General features: G+C 46.9%; 1 long non-coding RNA gene across 1 annotated transcript in view; it reads left to right on the top strand.

The window, feature by feature from the left end:
* The first annotated feature begins 2,849 nt into the window (after positions 1 to 2,849).
* Positions 2,850 to 15,987, top strand: part of LOC307193301 — a 386,923-nt gene continuing 373,785 nt past the window's right edge. The window contains exon 1 of the long non-coding RNA XR_013830291.1: positions 2,850 to 2,925. This is a non-coding gene — a long non-coding RNA (uncharacterized lncRNA). The remainder of the gene's footprint in view (positions 2,926 to 15,987) is intronic.

Raw genomic sequence — 15,987 nt, 5'->3', positions numbered from 1 at the left:
ACTGGGGGAGAATTAGCGGTTTCTGATACAGCAGATGTGGTTTGTAGAATGACATTTCAATCAGTGTGTGAAATAAGAATAAAAATTTGGATTAAGTTATAAACAAAGATGAATAAAAAAAGCTATCGTTTTCCTAGGTGCTTGTTTTCTCTAATAGTAAGCTACACCAGTGTTGTCTTTTTTTTTTTTCTTTTTAGCGGTACGCAGGCCTCTCACTGCTGTGGCCTCTCCTGTTGCGGAGCACAGGCTCTGAACGCGCAGGCTCAGCAGCCATGGCTCGCGGGCCCAGCCACTCCGCGGCATGTGGGTGCTTCCCGGACCGGGGCACGAACTCGTGTCCCCTGCATCGGCAGGCGGACTCTCAACCACTGCGCGACCAGGGAAGCCCAGTGTTGTCTTTTTTTTTTTGCTTTACGCGGGCCTCTCACCGTTGTGGCCTCTCCCGTTGCGGAGCACAGGCTCCGGACGCGCAGGCTCGGCGGCCATGGCTCGCGGGCCCAGCCGCTCCGCGGCATGTGGGATCCTCCTGGATCGGGGCACGAACCCGTGTCCCCTGCATCGGCAGGCGGACTCCCAACCACTGCGCCACCAGGGAAGCCCCCCAGTGTCGTCTTTTAAACACAGTGTTTGGTGTGATGTTACTGGGTGTTTACAACTAGATGCTTTAACAAAGAGCTCTATTTTGTAAAATAGGAAAAGTCTGCTTATCACCATTTCAGATAAACTACATCGATGGCAAAGCCATCCATTGAGGCCACGTAGTCAAGTGTGAAACACTGCCACTAGCTAATGACCACTTACCCTAATCCCAAGAAGTAGGGGGAACAAATTGGTCTATTTAGTACTGAATTTGTCAACCTAAACCTATGAAATGAAAACTGTAATATATAATGATCGACTTTATGATCACTAATGTTCGCCAAGTAAGCAATATTTGAAGAAAAACTATGTCCCACATTTTGCTTGTTGCTGTGACGGTCAAGACAAAAGGATGCCTAGATTAAGTATATTTATTAAATGTATATATTAAGTATATTTATTGAATGTGTAGATTAAGTATATTTATTAAATAAATTGTTTAATACCTTTTTTGCTTGACTTTGTTTGGCTTCCGTATGTCTACCATAGGCTTTGAGGAGATTTACAAGGGTAAAGATACCTTCCCGGTTTTCTTTGTGTTAATAATACAAGTGAGACAAGATGAGAGTTTAGCTAGACTTTGAAATAGGAGTAAAATTTGGATAGAGAGGAGGAATGTAGAAGGGATGTGGTCCAGGTAGAGCCTTGGACTTGATCAAAGCCTGTGGTCCAGGGATGAGGCCAGCAGCCTGGTTGGAGATAAGGAGGGCTGGGTAGGGTCATGTGGAAGACCTCAAAGGCTAGGATAATGAATTGGTACTTTGTCCTGTTAGCAGTGAGGATCATGGGCTACTTCAGAGAAGGCGAATGATGAGAAAAGTACAAGGATGAGCCTTGATGATGGCTCATCCTCCTCCCACCTTTGGAAGAGGACCCATAAAGGAGACAGAAGGGAAACACCCAGGGGGTTAAACCCAGGAGGGCAGAGTGCCACAGAAATCAAAATGGGGGACACCTGGGGGGTGGGGTGGCTGTTACCAAAGTGTGAAATGTTTCAGAGAGTTAAAGGTGAATGAGAAGTGAGAAAAGGTTGTTGTTGGATGTGGTTGAGAATTTCTGCTGACGTTTGAGAGAGCATGGTTTCAGGGCTGCTGTGTGGTGTAGGCCAGACTGCCTAGGGTAAGGAAGAAATGAGTGCTAAGAAAATGTAAGGTAGGGGAGATTAGAAGTTCGGCTGAGAAGGAGGGAGGTGAAGCAGTTCAAAGGGAACTCCCCATGCCTATACCCTAGGAGGGGAAGAATGACATGGTTCAGGGCAGAAAGGCAACTGCTGTAGAAAGGGCCAGAATAAAGGTGTGGAGAAAGAATGATCATGGATGTGAAGTCCGTTAGGTGTTAGGGGGCTAAAGGAGGGGTGGCTGTCTTAAGAGTGGAGGAAGTCTTCTGTACTTCTTGGGCTGGAGGGACACAAGACAAAATGGGTATGGTCAGCAGAGAGAAGCAGGCTGGAGCTGGAGGCAAGGGTAGAAGGTGTGGAAGGAGCTTTGGAGCCCCCGGGGGATGTGGGGCAGAGGGGAGATGGGCAGGAATCAAAGGATTGCAAGGCAGCAGGGAGGTGTCTGTTGGATGGGCATCTCGCATTGGGAGCAGAGCTGCGCGTGACTCTTTCTTCCTCAGGGCTCTTGGGCCTCCGTAGGAGCCGAGCAGATAAGCCGTGGTGGTGGCCTCCGGTGGTGACTGGATGCTGGACTCGGCAGGAGCCTGAAGGAGGCAAAGAGCTCTCTTGGTGATGTGGAGGTTCCCACCCCCATCTTTTCTTTAGAAAGGATCTCATAAAGCACGTTTAGCCATCCTTTCGTAGATGTCTCATTTTATTTCACAAGAACAGATGGTGAAAGAAGGGTTCCCTTTGGCCACCGGACTCTTGGATTCAATGTCACGTGTTAAGAACTAAAGAAGTTCTTAGGTACTAAATGTGGAGTAAGGGGGGCTAGTAGATCACTTGCTCCAACTTGAACGGTGTCCCTCACGATCTGTGTGTTTGGCGGGTAGCCAGAGCCTCTGTTCGTTCTTCTCATTCCATGTGAGGCCTTGACCTGCAGTACCTCAAGGGCATTTTCACTTGGTCAAGCTGTTTTCGGCTTCAGGTGAAAGCAAAACTCGCAGATACAGAGGACGCCTCTTAAAAGCGGCGCGGTTCTTAGCACTTCCGGGAAGGAGCGCGGGGTACGCAGGCGCCGGCGGCGTGGGGGGGCGGGGCTCTGGGTACCAGGCCTCTGGTCGACCGACAGGCGGAAGCTCGCCGCGGAGCCGGAGGGAGAAAACGCTAGAAGGTGGGCCCCCAAGGTGAGTGCAGACACCCGTCCCCACCCAGGGCCCTTCCCTTCCTCTCTCAGCTGCGCTCTTGACAGGAGAGAATCAGACTGTGGGCCCGCATCAAATAGTTACTGGTCAGCGCCCAGGGCAAACCTGTGGCGGGCAGGTAGGTCAGAGTTCAGGGCTTGCTCACCGGGGATCCTCTGGCCTGGAAACCGGTGCCTGTGACCAGCCTGGGAAAGTTCCTCCCGCGGCCCCGCCGGGTAGCTGGCTGGCCCGGCTCCGTTTCCCCGCGCCTCGAGCCACATTCTTAAGGGCAGAAGCTTCACCTGGTTTGGGTTTTTCTGTGTGTGTGTGTGTGTGTGTGTGTGTGTGTGTGTGTGTGTGGTACGCGGGCCTCTCACCGCCGTGGCCTCTCCGGTCGCGGAGCACAGGCTCCGGACGCGCAGGCCCAACGGCCATGGCTCACGGGCCCGGTTTGGGTTTTTTGCAGAGCACCCTGATCAGAAATGGAGCAGAGCGTGCTGGAGGGCGCTCATTAATCTCCCCGGTGAGCTGCCACGGTTCCGAGGGGCTCTTTGGCGCAAAACACAGCTGCCCTACGCTGGAGACTTGCTCCCCGAGATCTGGAGTTACCCCAAAGCTGGTGGTTGACGGAATCTCATACTCCTTAGAAGCGTGTAACTCTCTGGTTTCTATATCGTGTTCAATTCATCTTGTCTCCAGGAATCCAGAGTTAGTTTATTCCACGCAGCTAGAAGGTGGGGTGTTAGAACCCTAAGCACTTAGGTTTGGAAAATATGATCTTTTCCCCTTAAGCCCCGTGTTAGCTTCTCGGAGACCTCCAGGTTGGTCCCACAGAGGACGACCTTGAACGCTCTTGGAAAAGCGCTCTTTTTAATGCTATATCCCTGGCTGCAGGTTGAGATAAATAGTGCTGTGACCGATAAGACCCAAGGTTAGGGGTGAGTGTTACCCGAGGCTTGGCCTCCACCTGCTGGGTGACCTTGAATATAGTCCTTTCCCCCACTCACTCTGGGGTTGGAACGTGGGCTGATGAGACAGTCTGGCTGCCGGCTGGGGGGGCTCAGGGAAGTGTGGCTGAGGCTAATGGAGGTCACTTCTGGAAAGGGCTTTGGGCTCTTTGCACAGGGAGGCATAATAAACGATGTCCAGTGAGGAATACAGGGGGGTACAATTGTTCTTTCAGTCTCATGTCTAGCAGCACCTGAGCTCCAGTCGCGGCACAGAGCTGCACACCCACAGAAGCTGTATAGTCGCTCCCAGTGTCACACAGGCTCTGGGTTTTGTGTCAGTGGACATTTAATTTGATTTATCTTGATCTGGCTTAGGCCGGATGAAGTCAACTAGCCAACAAATCCACGATTGTTTGTTAGGAGCAGGGGCTCAAAGGCAGCTCTCTAACTACTTAATTACCCTCAGTTGCAGGAAAAGCAAAGCTTGGGTTTGAATAGGGTATTTGCATATCTGCACAGCTTTCCTTCTGTTCACTTTCTCCCCAAACTCTCTGAAGGCTCCTACTGTACAGCTCATCGGATTTCAGGAGCCTTTTTTGTTTTTTTTCCTTTGGCTCAAAAAGGGTGGTTATTAAGAAACCCAGACTTTCTCTATTTTTGTTTTAGTTATGTTCTGTGTTTAGTAACTGTTGGGTCTGTCCTGCCATTTTCTTGAATTTTGTTTCTGTCTCTCATATACACATTCTTTTCTTTTAGCATCTGATGCCTCAGACATTAACTGCTTTTGAAAGTATTCAATCTTGACCCAGAAAAAGATTAGGTTAAATAACTTTTGTTGCCCTGAGACCATTTCACATCTGTACAAGTAAAGCTGTATCTGGAGCAGGTTTCTGGGAGACTGTCTTCCCCATAGACTAGAAGAATTCTTTTTATGGTCCTTTCTATAATCAGCAGTACATGGAGAGTGGAAATCACGGACTAACTCCAAACTCAGCCCATTATCTGCTTTATTCCAAACAATGATAGCTATTTTTCAGGGAAAAAGAATCCCCTGGCATTGACTGTCTCTTCTTCCCTGCAATTCTGCCTCTAAGCCTGTGCACATCTTCACCATCTCCCTACACTAGTAAAAGCAGTGCTGATAACTCCGTGTCCTGATTTATTGCCCTTTATTCACGATGTGGGGACTACTTCCAACAGTGATTTAGCCTTGTTCCTGACATTACTTTTTGGGTCCCAAGGAGAAGGCCTGTTCTGTTGCTGTGTCCCCTGGACATTCTTCTCCTTCAAGCTACTCCAAGCCTTTTCATTCTTTTGGCCACTAAAACATCTGGAAAGAGGAGCCTATAACCATGTCCTCCCTCTTCTCATCTCTCATTCGTTTGTCACTTAATTTTCACTCTGGCTTTTGCCCCTTCCACTTGCCTGAAACTGCTCAGGCAAAGGTCAGCTAGGACCTCATTGCCAACTCGGTGACTTGGTTGGGGTCTGTGAATTCTGGTGGGGAAAGTACTAACCATTAACTGAAATTTAGCATTTCTTTCAGCTGTGAGTATAGGGAATAAACCACAGTAGTATTAATAATATCCGAAGATATTTCACTTTCACAGTACAGTTATGGTAGATATCATGAAGTGTTGTGTCTTTCATTGCTCTTGAGAAATTGCAGTGGTTTCTGGACCTACTGCTGGATCTTGTTACTTAATGCATTAATAAAGAAGCACATATATGACCATAATATAATATTTTAATATTTCAATAACTGTATTGCAATATAAGTAATTTATCGCATATATTGTATTTTATATATTTAACAGTATTATTTTGAGAAGGGGCCCATTGGTTTCACCATACTGCCAAAGAGGCCCGTGGCACAAAAGAAGGGCAAAGAACCCAGTTTTAATCATTAGCCACCTGATTTCTCTAGAGTGTTGCTTTTACAATAAGAAGAGACTCCACCTGAAAGTTCTCTTCTCCTTTGTTCCCATGATACCATTCTTTCCCCGCATCGTTCTCATTACTTTTTCCTTGACTCTTAGTTCTTCTTTAGTTTATTTCTTACATTTGAGATTTTTCCAGGATTCTGTTCTACTTTCCTCTCACCCTCCCTCCCTCCTTTCTTCCTTCTACAAGTATTTATTGAGTGCTTAACCTTAAGTAGCTGACAGTCCTGTGCAGGGGCACAGACATTACAATACAACCATCTGATGTGTGCTGCAGGATACTCAGGGATACTTAAGAGAAAAACCTAAACCAGCCTTGGGAGTCAAGAAAGACGTCTTATTGGAGGCACCCTTAAGCGAAGTCGTCCTGGAAGAGCAAGTGGAGTAGGATAGGCTCCGTGGTGGGAACAGAGTGGTGGCACAGAGGACTGGTTGGGTGATTAAGTTGAGGCTGGAGAGGTGAGGAGTGGTCAGATTATGGAGTGCATTTCAAACCATGCTAAGAGTAGCTACCAAGGGGTTTTAAGAGAGTTGCATTTTAGGAAGATGGCTCTGACTTGAAGTGAAGAATGGATTGGAGGGGGAAGTCCAGAGTTGGGAGATAAGAGGCTGAGAAAGGCTAACCTTTGCTTTTACTTGAATGCATCGCACGTGTCTATCCCATGTGCATGCTTCCCTTCTTCCTGAGATGCTCTTCCTTGGTACCCGATGCTCCAGGAGAACTGTGCTCCATCTTCCAGGCAACATCTTCTCCTTAGAGCTCCTTGACTCCCTTGCCCTGTTCTTGGAGGACATTTAGAGTTATTTTTTATGCATCTGTTTCCTTCCTCTTCTTTGAGTTACTTGAAGACAGGGACTGGGCCTTACTCATCTTTATATCTCCAGCACCTGACATATTTGTGGGCCCACAGTAGATTTCTAAATTGAGCCAAATTAAGGAAAAGAAATTTATAGAATTTGTCCACCATCATGTAGCAAAGAGAGCCTATGAAATCCTTCAGAACTATCCACAGAATCATGAAATTTCAGAGTGAGAAGGTCATCTAGCTTTCCTTTAGGTTTTTAAATATAAGCACTTTGTTTTTGTAGAGAAGGAATCGCTGGGTTTATACCTCCCCTGACACTCTGTCACCACCAGCCCATCAGTGGGTTTTGCCAAAATTCAGAAGTGTTTTAATAGGACTTGAGTTTTTTAGTTTTGGTAAAATGGATCTTATGATCTTCTTTTGTTTTCAGTGGAAAAGAGAGATTTTCCCCCAGGATGAAAGAGTAGAGAGTAACTAAGTAAAGTGGGCTGAATTTCAACCAAGGGAAATTGTAGGTTGAAAGACAGAATACCCGAAAACCTGACCCCATGGTGAAAGGTTTTGTGTGTGGCCCACTCTTTTGGGTGGGGGGTAGAATGCAACGGCAGCCCTAGTTGTAGGCGTTTCCCCACAAAACTGGACAAAGCCCTTGAGCTGCCTCAGTAGTTGGCAGAGGTGACTCCTCACATGGCTCAAACCTTGGATTTCAGGTTCTTGATCAAGGTTCTAGAGACAAACAGGGCACAGACTATATATATTTTTTTCCTGTAGGCACTTGCTCTGTATCCCAGTTTTCCCCCATAGTCAACATAGAAAAAAGTGTTAATGGTTTAGGTTCATTGCCTTTTATGTAGGCAGCAGCCGGACACCAGGGAAACCCGGGAGTTGGAAAGAACATCATAAAGATTGCAGGTCACTTTTTTAACTTACTGTGTCTGCAGGTCAAGTGGAGAAAGGGCAGCTCGCCGGCAGGGAGGATCATGTAATGGGCTCTTACTCCCTGGCAGGGAGAATGTAGATCAGTATCAGAACCAGGCTTCTCTTCATTCCTTCCAAAAACAGGAATAAATGCTGGGTTAACCATTGAAGAGACAAACAAAATAAGAGCTTCTCCTAAAGCCTCTAAAAATAAAACAAACAGTTGCTCCTGATGACGAGCTAAGGGACCCCAGTTTACATTTGTCAAATACTTCAATAAAGTTTTCTCATAAGCCTTAGGCAGCATCTGCCTTAGCCAGATTTTGGCAGAGAAAGTTCATCTAGTTCTTGTCAGGACTCATCGGTAGCGGGAATTTTGTCAAGTAAGTTGCTGAGCTTTGTGAATCAGAAAAATTGAGAGGCACAGCTTTTGAGGTGGAGAGAAAGAAAGGGATAAAAGAAGCTGTACTTTAAGAGAATCTTGGAATCAGATTGGGCATGTGCAATGGACTGAAGGTTTATGTCCTCTCTCCCCCTCTCCGCCCAAGTTTCTATGTTGAAACCCTAATCCCCAGTGTGATGGTATTTGGAGGTGGGCCTTTGGGAGATAACTAGGTCATGAAGGTGGAGCCCTCATAAGTGGGATTAGTGCCCCTATAGAAAGAGGCTGCAGAGAGCTCTCTCACTCCACCATGTGAAGACAATATGAGAAGTTGGCTGTCTGTAACCTGGAAGAGAGCTCTCACCAGAACCCATCCATGCTAGCACTCTGATTTCAAACTTCCAGCCTCCAAAACTGTGAGAAGTACGTTTCTGTTGCTTATAAGTCACCCAGGCTATGGGACTTTGTTAATAGCAGTGCAAGTGAACTAAGGCAGCACTGCATGCCTTGCTTTTGATCACTGTTGAAAACCCAACTTTGCAAAGATATGACTTCATCAAAAGGAATGTAGCTCTATCTAATGATGAAGCTACAAACTAGTCACTGTGTATGAACTATTGGATCGATGTTGCACTAGTAGTCATTTGCACTAGTATAGATAGATAAATGTTGAGTATGGTGTGGTTTCTTCAAATTTAAAATATCTGTAGCATCCCTTGAGTTTGTTGGGACACCTTGGGGTACCTCCCTGCCCAGTTTGGAATTTAGCATTCGAATGGATATGGCAGACTAGAGACATGGTAGAAAACTAGAGAAGAAAAAGTCGGTGCAGGCCAAAGTAATCAACGAGGGCAAAATCTTCAAAGCTTGTCCGCACCTGCCAACTTCATAGAACAGAAGCTCTTGAAGGCAGCGATCTGTGGAGCCGTGAAGTATTAGGGCCTGAGGAAATGGAGGAAAGGTCTGCAGCTGTGCTTAGCCACTTGCTTTGTGTGCCTATTTCAATTTAAATTAACTGAAATGAAATAAGACTAACAATTCAATTCCCCTGTCACCCTAGCCACATTGCAAGTGTTCAGTAGCCATGGTGCAGGTAGAGAACATCTCCATCATCACAGAAAATTCTGCTGGGCAGCACTGATGGGATCTAAAGAAGGGTCAACAAACTACACCCCAATGTCCAAGTCCAGTCCGCTGCCTGTTTTTGTACAGCCCACGAGCTAAGGAACGGTTTTTACATTTTGAAATGGTTGAAAAAAAATTGTGGACATTAATTTTCTTTCTTGTTATAACAATTACCTACAAATATCCTTGGTTTTGCCTCTTGACCCATAAAGGCTAAAATATTTACTAGCTGAATCTTTCCAGAAAATGTTTGCCAACCACTGATCTAAAACATCTTCTAATTCCAGTTGAGGAAACTGGAGCCTGGAGATAGAAAGTGACTTGGGGCAGATCTCACAGCCTGGAAGGGCAGTCTGAACTGTGGCTTTTGTTTAACCTGCTCCTTTACTGTGTCCTGGCCTCTTTCCTTCCTAGGGCCTCTGTTGCTAGTCACCCAGAAGATAGAATAATAGGTTCCTTTAATTGCATTGTGAACTGGAAAGGGAGTGACCGACTCCTTGAAGAGACCTGGATCATTATTCACTTATGAGCCCATCACAGGGAGGGTCAGGAAAATCATCTGCTGGAGCCACATGTTCTCAAAGGAGTTCAAATATAGACATTGGGATTCTCTCCAAATGAGGTCACAGACACAGAAAGATCCAGATAAAGTAAAAGATGATTGACATATAACTGAAAACGTGTGTTTCTCCTCCAGACCATACTGCCTGTGATGATCTATGAATTAATATTAAAAAATTATCTTATGGGTAGTGCCAGTTGCATTGCATTATATCAGTGTTGTGAGTTCAAGGCATTAATTTGTCAGACATAAGCATTTAAAATAGACTGCATTTTAAAAATAACCCTGTCGATCATTTCTTCATTTTAATTTTTGTTGTAAGAATATACTAAACTCCCCTCCCCCAAGTGAAAGTGGCTTGAATGACCTTGAACTTAAATGATGATGTGTTTAAACATCTAGCCAAAATTCCCTGCAGAATAGCTGGGTTACAGGAAAGAGTTACAGTACAACCTACAATTGATCCTCGTTACTCACAGCTCTGTATTTGCGAATTCACCTACTGGCTAAAACGTATTTATAACCCCCACCCAAATCAATAATTATAGTACTTTCACAGTCATTTGTGGACATGCACAGAGTGGTGAAAAATTTGAGTCACCCAACGCACAGATTTCTAGCTGAGGCTGAACAAGGCCACACTCTGCCTTCTGGTTTCAGCTCTAGTACTGTGAACAGGTTTCCTTCTCGTGGTGTATTTAGTGCCACATTTCCCACAGTTTGGTGCTTTTTCTTGGTGATTTTTCTATTTAAAGTGGTCCCCTAGTGTAGTGTTGAAGTGATGTCTAGTGTTGCTAAGTGCAAGAAGGCTGTGATTTTGACTTAAATACACGTGTTAGAGAATCTTCATTCAGGCATGAGCTATAGGGCTGTTGGCCGTGAGTTCGGTGTTAACAAATCAACAATATATATTGAATGAGGTGTCTTTAAGCAGAAACACACATAAAACAAGGTTCTGTATTGATTAGTTGATGACCGGTTAATGCTGTGATCAGAGGCTCTCAGGAGCCTAACTTTGCATTTCCCCTAGGAGCAATGGTCCAGTAATTTTATAGACTGTAACTACCACAAATAATGAGTATCAGCTAACATTTGTAACACACAAGATCTTGTAAACCCTTCACTGTGCCTCTTTCTGGGCATCTCACCTGATCTGGCCTTAGGGTCCAGTAATAGCCTATACAGACTGCCCTCTTCACAGGGATGCCTAGAACTCACTTCTCAAAATGACAGGGATTCCTGGCCATTGTAATTGGGAATTCTTACCATAAAGCCAATTTGCTGTATCATCTCATGCAAGTTGCTTATTCTCCCTGAGCCCCAGTCAGGTACTAAAATGAGACTAATAGGACTGACTTAATTTATAGGCAGATCTGGTGGAAGATCAGGGTGATCTTGAAGATCCCTTTGGCTATGCCACAGCCATATAGGTTTGGATCTTTTCCTGGGTTTTATTCTCCACCTGGAAATTCCAGTGTGCTCCAGATAGGAGTGGATTTGTTGAATCTGTGGTAGGTTAATTGATGTGAAGTTTTAGTAAGACTTGCTTGGTTCTTGGGGAAACCAGGATTATAAGAAAAAATATCGAAAGGGAAGGAGATCATAAGGTAGTCCATCTATTGATTGTTCAGGGTTTCTTTAAATTCAACAGGTAGATGTCTGGTGGGACCATCACTGTGTGCTTCAGATTCACTGGGCAACTGAGCAGAGACTAAGGCTTTGATGATGTGTGCTAAGAAGATTTCTTTCTTTCTTTTTTAAATCATTATTTCTTTTCTTTTCTTCTTTTTTTTTTTTTGCGGTACACGGGCCTCTCACTGTTGTGGCCTCTCCCGCTGCGGAGCACAGGCTCCGGACGCGCAGGCTCAGCGGCCATGGCTCACGGGCCCAGCCGCTCCGCGGCATGTGGGATCTTTCCGGACCGGGGCACGAACCCGTGTCCCCTGCATCGGCAGGTGGACCCTCAACCACTGCGCCACCAGGGAAGCCCCTTTCTTTTCTTTTTTAAAGGGAGAAAAGGTTCCTTGAGGTCACTGAGAGCACTGAGGTTTCTTTCTGAGCTCTTTGGAACATATACGAAAAATGGAGCTTGAACATTTCTCCCTATTTGGAAGTCTTGCTGGAGTCTGCTTTGTCATAACTAACTCGTCAGTGTCACAGCTACTTTCTATGCACTGCTCTCTGTGGTGTCTTCTGAATTAGTATCAGGTTTATCTCAAACATGGAAATGTTCTTATCAGAGATGACATCCGGAATTTTTTTGGAGGGTGTGTCTGTGTGCGTCTGTGTTTGCACGAGACAGTAGAAGAAAACCCCGTGCAAATCCTAGGCCAGTAGAGGTCCAATTCTCCAGGACAGATCCTCTGCCTGAGATTTGGAACTCTACGACCCACTCTAGATTGCTCCATGGCAAAAGCAACATTCACCATGAGAAATTCATCATCTCCTTGCCCCAGACTTCCTGGGCTCCTTTGTGTCCTGTCGTCTTAGTAGAACCACCATCTCCCCAGTTACCCAAACCAGAAGGATGGAAGTTATTTTAAACTCTTGTCTTCTCATCCTTCGCCTCTAATAGGCTCCTAAGTTCTGTCTGAGGACAGCCTACCTCCCAGATATCCCCATTAGTCACGGATCCCCTCTAACCCACTGCCAGTGCCTTCGTTCCAACCCCTCACATCTTTCTACTTGTCCATCTCCAAGCTCTTTGAACTTGTCTTTTCCCAGATGTGTCTCTCTTCTCGTCAAAGTGGTTCATTCAGGTCTCTCTCTGATCGCAGACTTCCAGTGAAGGCTGCGCGCCTGCGTGCGGTAGATGTGGCTCTGCAGGATTTGGCTCCTGTGGGCGTCAGCCCAGCCTCCCGCTTCAGAATGCCCCAACTTGTTTGGTACCTTTCGGGTTTCCTTGGCTTTGTCCATCTTGCTGCTTCTATCTGGAATGTCCTTCCCAGCTTTTCTGTTTGGGAAACTCCCACCTGGTCTTTAAGACCCAGCTTCAGGGTTTCACCTCTCTCCCTATGGATAATAATCAAAATATTTAACAAGTGGTCTGCTTGGGTTCTGAGCAGTTAGAACGTGGAGCACTCTTGGTGTGGTCTTGCCTCTGTGCACCAAATAACTGACCTCTGGGTAAACCCCACCCTAGCAGAGTTGATCATCCCTCCTTTGTGCCACTGCTGTACATATGGAGCACCTGTTATTCACCCTGTGTTCACTTGACAAACATCTGATAATTACCTACTCTCTTTGGACCTTGCTTGGATTGTGGGAATACAAGAATAAATAAGACAGCCTTTCTGTGCTCAGCATGCTTATAGTTCAGTCATACAGCATTTTTTTTCCTTATCTGGTTATTTTCTATAAGACTATGAGCTCCTTGGACAGTGGGACCAGCTCTTTCATCTCAGCATCCTTGGTACCTGCCTGGTGCTGGGCATATAGCACGCTCCATCAGTCTTTTCTGAATGAGGGTATCTGGCTGGGATCCCCAGTGTCTGGACTCAAGGGTCAAAATGACAAGGTGTTAAAATGGTTCAAGGGTTCAAGGGATGGATTGGTCATGGGGTGAAGTGTTTCCAGCAAGAGGTGTTAGGTAACAATGTTTATTGATGACAGAAGAGCCCAGAGAAACAGTTCATTTGTCTTGTCTGTACCTCCTAATTCAGCTTTTTTTTCTTCTTATAGTTCTTTTTTGAATGGAATAATGTCACCCACTCATTGGTTTTATATAGCTCCTATTGAAGTAGAACTCAACAGAAATTGTGCCTATTAATTAAAAACACAGAATGTGGGCAGTTTTTGAGCTGCTAATTAAGACTGTTACCTATCAGGTTACATTAGCAGTCTTAAACCCCTTTTCCTTTTCCTGAACCTAGAACTTTGCTTACCAGAGAAAATGACTTTAAAAAAGACAGTTGCCAAGAATGATAGCATCTTGTCCCCCAAACTGTTTCCTGTGCCTCCAGTGAAATGATAAGGTCGGATATCTTCCCAGCTCTTTGAAAGCTGTTAGTGGGTTGAAGTTGTTAGGGGCTGGAAAGGACACAAGTGGCCTCCCAGGGCCATTCCCTGCTGCCCTCCAATGATGGTCCAGCTGTGGGGCTGTAGATAGCACAGCTGGTAGGTAAGGGCCTGAAAATGCTTTCCTCCTCAGGCTGGTCAAGAAGAAAATATCTTACAATTTCTAGGAACTGCTGGGGCAACTGTGGCCTCTGAGTTTCAGCTCATCCACTGCTGATCACCATAGCTGCCTGTGGTGAACTGAATTAATTCCAGGAGGGCAGAAGGCAGAAGAATCTCAAGACTGAGGATACACTCCCTGTTCTGCCTCCTTTCAGGGGCTGGAATTCTCTGCTGTGCCCACCAGTGCTGGTGCCGGCAGAAGATGTGGCTGTCTGGGCATGGTGCCAGGGAGCTCACATAGGACTCCCTGTTCAGCCCCAAACTGCATCCTGTACTGGCGTCTGGGGAAGAGGGGGGCGGCCCTGCAGGGCTGCCCTCATGACTGGTGTCCGAGCTCACACGGGCTCCCTTGAGGTAGGCATGGCGAGGGGCACGAGGCTGCTCCCACAAGTGGCCCCATTGTATCCTGAACTGGGAGGCTGCAGAGAGAGGCTCTGCCATGACTGCTGTGCGATGGGGGACCCCGGGGCGTGTCTGGAGGGTTTGATTCCACTGAATGGGGGCGGGGGGGTACAGCCATGTGGTGAGCATGTGCTCGGGGCCACATTTGGGTCCAAGGGCTGTCAATGTGCTTTGAGTTTGGGCTTCCTTTCTTTTTCAGAAGGTAGTTGATTCATGCAAAATGCTTAACCATGCCTGCAATGCACGGAGCAGGGATCAGATCCCCCTTTGATGTGCAAGGTCTTTTTGGAGGTTCCAAAAAATTAGTTCAAAGGTTTACTTTGGACACCACACCTCCAGCACATGTCAAAGTCAGGGCCCGGCTCCCCAGGCGGCGCGCTGGAGAAAGCATTTTGTGCTGGCTTCTTCCTCTCTCTGTTTTGTCTTGTGCTGAGCACAGATTTCCAGACTTCACACTGTCCTGGTGGCAAAAAGGGGAGATTGAGCAAAGGCAAATAAACGGCTCTGAGCTTTCTGAGGGTCCAGAGGAGCAAGGGTGCACCGAGGTCTTCCAGCCCTGCTGGAATCGGGCAGTGAGAGCGAGGCTGAGGCTCGTCTTCCGCGGCAGGCGCTCTCACTGCCTCGGAGCTTGGGGCTCTCTGAGGGAACCGCGTTCCCAGGCAGAAGAAGGGCCGTCTGGCCGCCCCACGGGGGTCAGAGCGCAGTTTGCCTGGCTTTGTTTTAGGTTGCTTGCTGCGGTGCTGCCTTCCCTCATCCCTTCTCTTCCACGGGGTGTGGGATTTAAGGACAGGCCCGGGGAGGATGGGGTGCAAGGTGCTGAGTGGGGGCAGGATTGGAGGCACATGGAAGGGGAGGGCGGGTGTGTCCACCTGGAGACCGCCTGGTGGGGAAACCATGCATCATGCTTCAGTGCACTGAGAGTTGCCTTGCTCTTGTGTCCCCAGAGCCTGGGCACTGGGAAGGTGCCCCCAGCTCTGCTTACAAGCTGGACACTGGCGGGTGGATGGGGTAGGAGTTCCGCCTGCCTCTTGAGAGAAAGCAAAGTAAAACCACACGTTATGGTGGTAGTGGACATGACCTTGAACTCAGGGGTTCGGGGAAGGATTTTCTTCCTTCTCTTCCTCTCAAATTATCAGGAACTCTTGAGTCCCTTGGAGGAGACACTTCTCTGTTCTGTGGGCTATTTGCCCACCAGCCCAGAGGTGGACGTTTCCACCATGACCCACCTGCTATGTACGGCTGTCCCAATTCTTTACTCTGTGAGAAAAGGGGTTTGAAATGTACAAGTCCAGTGACGTCACAGGCTCAGGGGGTGCCTGGAGACCAGAATCTGGGGCGTCACTGGAGAAGGGGTGAGACATGGAGGCTCCCACGGCCACACCCTTGTGCCCTTGGAATCATTGTTCCTTTCTCTCATACAACGTAGGTTACGGCCCTCAGCAGCCCCCAACCCCTCGCCAAAGCTGGTACCTCTGAAACACCACACATGTTCACTCAGCATCCAGAGTGATTTACTACAACACGTGGAAGTCTCCTGGGGTCAGCTCTACAACAGTTTGGCAAATTGCAGGGATATAGAATCTTATCTTATTTTTAATGCCATTTAATTCAGGCTTTTATATCTCTCTCCAATTCCCTTTATAGGTTTTCCTTTTGCTTCTTGTCAACTTTGATCACTGGGGAAATTCCACAAGGTCCCTCCTTCATCTGTGGTGGAAAATCACAGTCTCTGTTGGGATTGGACTGCTCCGATGTCCGGCTCATGGAATACTTTAGTGTATTATTCTTCCTCTTTCCT

Source organism: Stenella coeruleoalba (assembly GCF_951394435.1).
Source record: "Stenella coeruleoalba genome assembly, chromosome: 10".
Taxonomy (NCBI): Eukaryota; Metazoa; Chordata; class Mammalia; order Artiodactyla; family Delphinidae; genus Stenella; species Stenella coeruleoalba.
The sequence above is the reverse complement of the archived record's forward strand: the minus strand, read 5'-3'. Positions and strand labels throughout refer to the sequence as shown.